Here is a 10,495-nt window from a genome sequence, read left to right as displayed (position 1 = left end):
CTCCAGCACCTCAATGTCTTTCTTGTATAGAGGGGACCAAAACTGAACACAGGATTCAAGCTGTGACCAGTGCCAAGTGCAGGGGGATGATCACTTCCCTAGTCCTGCTGGCCACACTATGTCTGATGCAGGCCAGGATGCCATTGGCCTTCTTGGCCACCTGGGCACACTGCTGGCTCATATTCAGCCAGCTGTCAACCAGCACCCCCAGGTCCTTTTCCACCAGGCAGCTTTCCAGCCACTCTTCCCCAAGCCTGTAGCACTGCATGGGGTTGCTGTGACCCAAGGGCAGGACCCGGCACTGAGCCTTGTTGAACCTCATACAACTGGCTTCGGCCCATCAATCCAGCCTCTCCAGATCCCTCTGTAGAGCCTATCCTCGAGCAGATCAACACTCCCACCCAACTTGGTGTCATCTGCAAACTTACTGAGGGTGCACTTGATCCTGTCATCCAAGTCATTGATAAAGATATTAAACAGAACTGGCTCCAGTACTGAGCCCTGGGGAACACCACTTGTGACCGGCCACCAACTGGATTTAACTTCATGCACCACAACTTTTTGGGCCCGGCCGTCCAGCCAGTGTTTTACCCAGCAAAGAGTATGCTCGTCCAAGCCATGAGCAGCCAGTTTCTCAAGGAGAATGCTGCGAGGAATGGTGTCAAAGGCTTTACTGAAGTCCAGGTAAACAACATCCCCAGCCTTTCCCCTCATCCACTAAGCAGGTCACCATGTCATAGAAGATCAGGTTAGTCAAGCAGGACCTGCCTTTCATAAACCTGTGCTGACTGGGCCTGATCACCTGGTTGTCCTGTACTTGCCATGTGATGGCACTCAGGATGATCTGCTCCATAACCCTCCCTGGCACCGAGGTCAGACTGACAGGCCTGTAGTTCCCCAGATCCTCCTTCCAGCCCTTCTTGTAGATGGGTGTCACATTTGCTAACCTCCAGTCAACTGGGACCTCCCTGGACAGCCAGGACTGCTGATAAATGATGGAAAGTGGCCTTGTGAGCACCTCCACCAGCTCCCTCAGTATCCCATCTGGCCCCATATATTTGTGTGTGTCTAAGTGGTGTAGCAGGTCGCTAACCATTTCCCCTGGGATTATGGGGGCTTCATTCTGCTCCCTGTCCCTGTCTTCCAGCTCAGGGGGCTGGGTACTGCGAGAACAATTGGTCTTACAATTAAAGACTGAGGTAAAGAAGGCATTAAGTGCCTCAGCCTTTTCCTCAGCCTTTGTCACTATGTTTCCTCCCATATCCAATAAAGGATGGAGATTCTCCTTAGCACTCCTTTTGTTGTGAAGGTATTTGTGGAAACATATTTTATTGTCTTTTATTGCAGTAGCCAAATTAAGTTCTAGTTGGGCTTTGGCCCTTCTAATTTTTTCCCTCCATAGCCTCACGACATCCTCATAGTCCTCCTGAGTCCTCCTGCCCCTTCTTTGAAAGGTCATAAACTCTTCTTTTTCCTGAGCTCCAGCCAAAGCTCTCCGTTCAGCCAGGCCGGTCTCCTTCCCTGTTAGCTTGTCTCTCAGCACACAGGGACGGCCTGCTCCTGCGCCTTCAAGATTTCCTTCCTGAAGAATGTCCAGCCTTCCTGGACTCCTCTGCCCTTCAGGACTGCCTCGCAAGGGACTCCGTCAGCCAGGCTCCTAAACAGGCCAAAGTCTGCCCTCTGGAAGTCCGAGGTAGCAGTTCTGCTGACCCCTCTCCTTACTTCTCCAAGAATCAAAACCGCTATCATTTTGTGATCGCTGTGCCCAAGATAGCCTCCAACCACCACATCACCCACAAGTCCCTCTCTGTTCTCAAACAACAGGTCCAGCAGGGCGCCTTCCCTAGTTGGCTCACTCACCAACTTGTCTAAGATACAAATGCGCTGATACTGCTTAATTTTATCCAAGGTATTTTTATAAAATAATCCTGAAGATAGCTCTAATCTCAAGATATGATGTGGAGAATTTATGCAACGTAGTATCACAAGATTGTAAGTGGAGCACCATTGCCCACCCAGAGCAAAGATAAATTATGTCTCTTTGGATGGAAGATGAGCAAATCTCCACCTTGTTAGCAGCTTGAAGGTATTTTAAATTCCAGAACCAAATGAGGAGGATTTGTTCACACACCTAAAGGCACATGTCTGCTCTGGGAAATCATAGTGAAAAGAAGATGGTGGTAATTTTTTTTTTTTTTTGGCTTCTCAATCATTTCTAGATTAAGTGTGTTCAATCAGAAATGATCTCTTTCAGCTAATGCCTCTGCTGTGTACTGTGGCACTGAGCCACTGCCTCTTCTTTTTCCATCATCTTCTTCATTAGGCTGAAGGTTTTTCTTGGGCCTGAGATCCAAGACTCAGAATTGGTTTAACATGTTAGAGCTCTTTATTTGTGGGAATTTTTACAGACTGAAAGACAACTTTGGTTATGCTTCTCATTATTTTTGAGTATCAGCTAACCTGCTCCTAATGAAGCAGAACTATAAGTTTCATTCATGCTCAGTAAAAGATGTATTCCTTATTTGTTGTTTTCTGCAGTGGTTTGATATTTTGTGATGATGTATATAGAGGCAGCTGTTCACAGACACAACACGTATATTGAAGCATGAACATTTTTCATACTGGAACACTGCTTTTCGGGCTTAACTTCTGAAATTGTTTCTCACAGTATTTCTACCTGAAGGGAGAACAATGAGGAAGTCTCACAGGAGCACACTTCTCCTGCAAGTCACAGCTCAGTTTTTCACACTCAGCAGATTTAAAGCAAGAGTTTATACTTTTTACATGTTTACTCAAGCTGAAACTTCAGACCCTCCAAGGCTCACTTTCCTTGGTTTGATCCATTTTGGATGCTTCACAGGACACATGCTCTTGTAGGGGAAATAGTTTCTCTCTGATCAGGATTGGGTTTCACCACTGTACACAGAATTCCTCCAAGCAGGAAGGTCTAATAAGGAGCATCATAAGAGATTGGTAATAATATATTTAAATGCTGACAAGCTTGTGATTTTCCTTCAATGCCATGATACTTCAGAGTTTATATGCTTCAAGCTTGTTTTAGTTCTTGCTGTAGAGTTTTTTGGTGGAAGAATATAGGCAGAGGATATATTTGTATCCCAACTTCTCACCAGCTTGAGAGGTAAAAACAGTGAATTATAACAATCACAAAGGAGATTATTTGTAGTAATTTAATGCAATATCTTCATATATCAGTGCATGGCATCAATGTAACACAGATATTGGCAGGGATGTTAAGAAGAGGGGTGGTTTGCGTGGTCAGGAAAACGGCTATTAGCTGAAAAGCTCTCTGAAATGTAGCCTATGCCACAGAAACCTCTGCAAATCCCTGCTTTTGATATTTGTGATGTGATACCATGGGTAACTATGACAGTGACAGGAGCTCTAGCAGCTCCTGGGGTGTTACAGGCTGTGAATGCTGCTCTTTCTGTAAAGAGACCGTTGGTACAGGGCTGACATTGGGGCCCATGAATGGACATGCCAGCCAGCACCAAAGGACACCAGTCCTTCACCTGGCAGAGCAAAACTCGTCAGTATTGCCCTTTACCAAGCACGTGATGTGTGTCTCTAACACAGAGAAGAGATTTCAATCCGTCGCCTCCTTTCCCCCATGGCCTGGCTCTTCTGCTGGCTAGGGAGGTCACTATTTCTTGATCCTTTCCTTCTAGAGCCCGCCTTTCCCTTTCAGTGGGGACATCTCAGGGACCCAGCTCAGGACATCGCATGAATTGGCAACAAGCCGTCCCTTCACAGTTTCTGTTTCCTGCCTTTGGTTATGAACAGCTCTTGCAACAGCATTGCTGCTGCAGTTCCCTCCAGCTTGTCTCACTTTGCCTTGGCTGCAGCTCTGGTGTTTTGAACTGTTGTCCTCAGCACGTGCCATCTACTGGACTTACCAGTACTGCCGTGATGTGAGGGTTTATTTGCACTAACCCAGGAGATAGGTATAGATATAGAGATATGTAGCTAGATATAGATGAGGTATAAATATAGATACAGATTAGATATATAGTGTGTGGTTATGTCTGTGTATTATTTTTTCCTGGTTGTTCTAAGAGGTGATTATGCTCATTTTGTACCAGGAGTCAGCAGAGGCAGTAGCATTTTCCACTGTTGTTTTCAATGTGAATAATGGTGTTTTGCCTAAAAGAACAGCTTGTTCAGACAGACAAAAAATGTCCTCATTTCTGATAGGAACCCAGCTGGGGTCTGCAGCCTACAGCAACATCTCCAATAACAAACTCAGTGACTTTCCCTTTTACCCTGACAGACCACTGAAGAGATAAGCTTGATGGGAGAGAGACCAACAGTCATTCTACATTTCAAGGACGTGAACAAACTTGCCAAGGTGATTTGTTGTCAATCTCTAAATCTCTACCCTCTATACAGTACCCTTCAGTGATACTTAGCTGAGGTTTTTTAAACTATTCTACACAACTGAGTCAGATACTTGTTTTTCCTAAGTGTTGTAGGGAAAACATGCTGAATCCATGCAGCTTAAACCACATTGGGATCAAAGTGCTTCATTGATCTGTCAACAACATGGAATTAAGCAGCCATCAGTGAAGTGTTGCATTCAAGTAATAATACAACAGGTAAACGCCCAAACTGGACACATTAATGTTAATAAACACCAGCAAATTTCTAAATGCCCTCTGTAACAAATGCAAAGGAGATTTCTTAAATGCTACAAGCCTTTCCACAGGAAAGGCAAGCATTGTGCAAAGCCCTGGTGAGAACTCACCTGTACCACTATGGACATTTCTCATTACTCGGGTTCAAGAAAGATAAATTCCATCTAGGACGAAGGCAAACAAAGACTAAACAGTTGATGGGGGGCATGGAAGGCCTACAGAAGAAGATGACTAGAAGGAGCAAGACAAAGGCTGACAGAACTGCCATCACTTTCAAGAAAGACACCAAGGATGAAGGCCAAAGGAGGAAAAGAGCTATTGAAGGGCAAGGAAAAATATGGTCAAGAACACAAAACAATTCAGGTCTTCTTTCCAAGAAGAAGACCTTACCATAAGCAGTGTAGTAGCAAATGTCACTTGGTGCATTGATAAGGAATGGTGAAATCCTGCACGCTCTCTACGTCTCTGCAAAGTTCACACAGAGGGAACCAAAACCCTTCCTTTCACCTCTGGCATCACCACTATCAACTGAATGTATATAGTATAAATGCCCTTATTTACATAGTTTGAACGTACAGATTAATTTACAGGGACACACAGCAGCCGTGCCCAGCGCATGGCCACCAAAGGCAGGGACAGCCCCCTGGGCCTCTTGGGCACAGGGACTGCCTCGCAGCCAACGCCCCAAATGCTGGGCGGAGGGGTGTTGGGTGGGGCTGCAGGGGGTCCTGTCACCCCGATATCACAGTGCCACCACCCACCAACGCAGCAGTCACAATGCCCCAGGGCAGGATAAAAGGGGCATCTTCCCATGTCCTGCTGCCAGTCTGCCCGGCTTCGCCACCAGAACAGAGCTGCCCTGGGGGCGGCCTGAAGACATCCGAGAGGAACTCCTTGAGCAGCTGGTGGAATTACTTGGAGGGGGCTGACGGAGGAAGACTTGAGGCTGGATGAGACTGCTGGAGGTTCTCTGCTGCAATTCCAGCTCCTGGTGGGGCCACACTCAAAGTTCATCTGATGGGTGGAAATCCTGCTTCAGCCTTTGGAGAACAGATGCAAGCTCCTCAGGAGATGAGAAGACCCACCAACACCTGGAGGTGCCCGAGGGTCTCAGGCTTTTTCAGCTGGATAGCGGTGGCAAGACCAAGGGAATGCATTCTTGGCAGTCGAGGAGCACTGAAGAGCTCACCATCCATCCTCATCCCCTGCGGAGCCAGTGGCAGTAGCTGTAAGAAATGGGATGCACAGATGGCCCAGTGCTTTGGAGCATCCGCTGGTGTCCTGCCAGGCACAGGAAGGATTCTTGCCCCCCGAAGGTCGATCAGGCTGGGGGCATTTTGCTACTCTTGGAAGCCCCTGAGATGGCTCCAGGTTGAGGGAGGAAAGGTGACGGGCAGTGCTAGTGTCTCCTGGGAGGCGTGACCAGCCTGTGGGATGAGGAAGCAGGTCTTGCTCACATGCTCAGGGAACAGCCGATCGCCAGCTCTGGGGTCAGGAAGGAATTTTCCCCCGGGGCAGATTGGCACTGGTCCCCGGGGGTTTTTTGCCTTCCTCTGCAGCACTGAGCACGACCACTTGTCAGGGCTCCTCTGGTCCATTTTGGCTAGGTTACTGCCTGCTGCTCATGCACCTCTTGTGCCCTGCAGCTGGGGGGAGGAAGGCTTTTTTTACCCCACGGTGGGCTAGCAAGTGGCTCCGGGGGGTTTTTGCCTTCCTCTGCAGCACTGAGCGCAGCCCCTTGTCAGGGCTCCTTTGGGCCATTTTGGCTAGGTGCCTGCTGCTCATGCTCCACAAAGGTGGCCCTCGTGCCCCGCATCCGGGGCGAGGAAGCTTTCTAGAGTCCCAGGGCGGGCCCCAAGGGTGGCCCCCGGGGTTTTCATCTTTTCCCCTGTAGCACTGAGCACAGCCCCTTGTCAGGGCTCATCTGGGCCATTTTGGCTAGGTTCTTCACTGCTGCTCTTTCACCACCAAGGCACCACTAGTGCCCTGGCTCGCTCTGGCTTTCTTTCCCATTGTAAGTTTGTAGCGGAGCGAGCTCTGCTCTTCCCTTGGCTCCATTTCCCCAGGTGTTCTTGCTCATGCAAAACCCCCTGTCCTTGGAAGGGCTCCAGGCTGGCTGCACCATCAGGAGCTGCCACTTTCCAGCTCTCCCTGCACGCAATACAAGCGCCGGACAGGCACGAGAGCACTTTTCGTGCATTGCTGGCCAAGAAGCACAGCAGAGGAATTTTTTGAAGGCAAAAAAGTGCAGTTGTCATCAGTTGGTGTCATACTTTTGAAAATACTCCACGGTGCCACGCTCCTCCTCTTCTTTTGTGTATGATTGGTACCGATCCTCATTCTTCAAATTCTCACTCTTCAGGAAACAGGGACTGCTTGGCCTGTACTCCTGCTGCTACTTTCCGTAGCTCTGTGGCTTTCCTTTGCCAGACTGCAAGGGATGTTTTTTCAAGCTAGACTGAAGCTGAACATCAGCCTGCTCCTGGCTACACATGCACATTGTGTTAATGCTTGTGAGCATTGGCTCTGAAACGGATTCAGAAAAATAGAATAAAACGAAATGAAACAAAATGAAATGAAATTAAAAAAAACAAAACTAAATAAAATAAAATAAAATAAAATCCTGTTACCACTTGTAACTTTTCTGATGTGTGTCCTTGAAAGTGTTTTTGGAGCTGAAAAAGCCCTGGCATTTCAGGCAAATAACAGTTTCATCATTATTGGACTCATTGTGAGTGCAAGGAAGAGAAGAGAAGAGAAGAGTTGTGCTATGTTATGCACATAGTTATGCATGACAAGCTATGACCGAGGTCTGAGGGGTCCATCCAGGCGAGTGGCTATCTGCAGTGCAGTCCCAGGCCCATCCAGGAGACAGGGTGAGAGATGGGCACACCTACAACATGGCTCAGGCAGGGACTGAAGGCTGCAGGCTGAGCTGAGACACGACCCTGGGCTCTTGGCAGGAGGTGGTGTGGGTGGGGGTCCCAGGGGAGGCCAGTCCCAGCCTTTGAGGCCTGTGAGCACCCCCAGACCCTGACAGAGCTGCACTGCTTGTCTATTCTCCTTTAGACATTTATGGTTGGCCACTTTGGAGACAGAGTATTGGGCCAGATGGACCTTCGCTCTGATGGAGTACTGTTGTGCTCAGGCTCTTGTGTTTTGTTCTGTTTTTCCAAGGGAAACAGTTCAGGCATTTCTAAAAATGAGTGTAAGAAAAAAACCCCAAAAAACTAATGGGGGAATGAACAGGTATTGCTCACATCAAAAAGATTTGCAACCATTTTGTTCCAGAGCACATCCTGCTTCATACTGTGGGCTTGATCTTTGAGCCTCACTAGTGTCAGAGATGTGGTCTTTTGCCATCCTATGGAAACCCAGCTAAACTGAATGAACACAGAATATTTTCAAAAACCCCAGTTCACACATGCTTTTTGCAAATTTGTTCAGATACTCAAATTATCTCAAGACAATCCACAGCTCTCACCCCATCAGAAGGTACATGCCTCCTTCCCACCAGGTGACAGAGCCAATGCCTAGGATGGGACATGATTACCCATTCAATCCCTTCTGCTCGTGTAGGGCTGGGAAGAAATGTCATCAAAGATTTTCTCAGCATGTACTGTTAGGGAAAGAAGGAGGTAGGAAGAAAAATTAGAACAGAACAGAACAGAATGGAATAGAAGTAGTTCAGTTGGAAGAAACCTACAACGATTATCAAGTCCAACTGCCTGACCACTTCAGGGCTTGTCAAGAGTTAAAGCATGTTATTAAGGGCGTTGTCCAAATGCCTCTTGAACACTGACAGGCTTGGGGCGTCGACCACCTCTCTAGGAAGCCTGTTCCAGTGTTTGACCACCCTCTTGGTAAAGAAATGCTTCCTAATGTCAAGTCTGAACCTCCCCTGGCGCAGCTTTGAACCATTCCCACGAGTTCTATCACTGGATCCCAAGGAGAAGAGATCAGCAGCTCCCTCTCCACTTCCCCTCCTCAGGAAGCTGTAGAGAGCAATGCGGTCGCCCCTCAGCCTCCTTCTCTCCAAACTAGACCAGCCCAGTGTCCTCAGCTGCTCCTCACAGGACCAGTGTCCTTCCAGCCCTTTCACCAGCTTTGTTGCCCTCCTCTGGACACATTCAGGGACCTCCACATCCTTCTTAAATTGTGGGGCCCAGAACTGCAGAAAATACTCAAGGTGAGGCTGCACCATTGCTGAATACAGTGGGTGTCCTGGTTTCAGCTGGCATCGAGTTGATTGATTGTCTTCCTAGTAGCTCGTATAGTGCTATGTTTTGGGTTCGCTATGAGAAGAATGTTGATAACACACGGATGTTTTCAGTTGTTGCTAAGTAGTGTTTAGTCTAAGTAAGTCAAGGATTTTTCAGCTTCTTACCCCCAGCCAGCAAGAATGCAGGAGGGGCACAAGAACTTGGGAGGGGACACAGCCAGGGCAGCTGACCCAAACTGGGCAAAGGGGTATTCCATACCATGGGACGTCATGTCCAGTACATAAACAGGGGGGAGTGGGGCTGGGGGGATCGCTGCTCAGGAGCTAACTGGGCATTGGTCAGCAAGTGGTGAGCAATTGCATTGTGCATCACTTGTTTTATGTATTCCAATCCTTTTATTAGTATTGTAATTTTATTATTGTTATTATTATCATTATTAGTTTCTTTCTTTCTGTTCTATTAAACTGTTCTTGTCTCAACCCAGGAGTTTTAATTTTTTTCCGATTCTCTCCCCCATCCCACTGGGCAGTGGGGGGAGTGAGTGAGTGGCTGTGTGGTGCTTAGTTGCTGGCTGGGGTTACACCACGACAGTGGGATAATCCCCTCTTTTGACTGGCTGGTTACGCTGTGTTTGATGCCCCCCAGGACGCAGTTTGCCCTCTGGGCTGCCAGGGCGCACTGCTGACTCACATTGAGCCTGCTGTCAACCAGCACCCCCAGATCCCTTTCTGCAGGGCTGCTCTCCAGCCACTCCTCTCCCAACTTATACTTGTGCTCAGTGTTACTCTGTCCCAAGTGCAGAATTTGGCGTTTGGCCTTGTTCAATTTCATGCCATTTAGGATAGCCCAATGCTCCAATCTATCTAGATCCCTCTGGAAGACCTCTTGCCCCTCGAGAGAGTCAACAGCATCTCACAGTTTGGTATCATCTGCAAACTTGCTAATGGTGCATTCAACTCCTGCATCCAGATCATTGATAAATATATTGAACAGAACTGGCCCTAGAATTGAGCCCTGAGAAACACCGCTGGTCACCGGTCGCCAGCCAGATGTAGCCCCATTCACTACAACCCTTTGAGCCCTGCCATTCAGCCAGTTCCTCACCCAGCACACCGTCTACCTGCTCATCTCACAGTTGGACAACTTGTCCAGAAGGATGCTGTGAGGGACAGTACAAAAAACCTTACTAAAACCCAGAAAAACTATATCCACCACCAACCCTTCACTCACTAGGCGGATGAGCTTATCATAGAAGGATATCAAATTAGTTAAACAGCACTTTCCCTTCGTGAACCCATGTTGACTGTGCCTGATGATTGCATTGTTGTTTAAATGTCTTTCAATAGCACCCAGCATGATCTTCTCCATAATTTTTCCAGGTACTGAATCAGATTTGCACATATAGTTGCATACCAGTTCTACATCTCCACAGTAAAGGAGCTGTTATAATGAATTAGGTGAGGTCTAATGATTCTGCCAGACCTGACAGATCACTGCACTGTAATTCAGGGCTTTGTGTTCAGTGGATTGTTTACCATCATTTCAAATGATTGACTTGAAATTAAAAAACCCTGCAGATAAGCATTAAGTCTTAATATTTCAGAAAAGTGTATATTGGTG

General features: G+C 47.6%; 1 long non-coding RNA gene across 1 annotated transcript; it reads right to left on the bottom strand.

Moving 5' to 3' along the window:
- Positions 1-777: 777 nt before the first annotated feature.
- Positions 778-9,595, bottom strand: LOC104838056. Its single transcript, XR_775008.1, has 3 exons — positions 9,465-9,595; positions 8,152-8,155; positions 778-788 (listed from the first exon to the last, which is right to left on the bottom strand). It is a non-coding gene; the product is annotated as an uncharacterized LOC104838056 (long non-coding RNA).
- Positions 9,596-10,495: the final 900 nt, after the last annotated feature.

This window comes from Haliaeetus leucocephalus, unplaced genomic scaffold (assembly GCF_000737465.1).
Source record: "Haliaeetus leucocephalus isolate CR32 unplaced genomic scaffold, Haliaeetus_leucocephalus-4.0 Scaffold566, whole genome shotgun sequence".
Classification (NCBI taxonomy): domain Eukaryota; kingdom Metazoa; phylum Chordata; class Aves; order Accipitriformes; family Accipitridae; genus Haliaeetus; species Haliaeetus leucocephalus.
The sequence above is the reverse complement of the archived record's forward strand: the minus strand, read 5'-3'. Positions and strand labels throughout refer to the sequence as shown.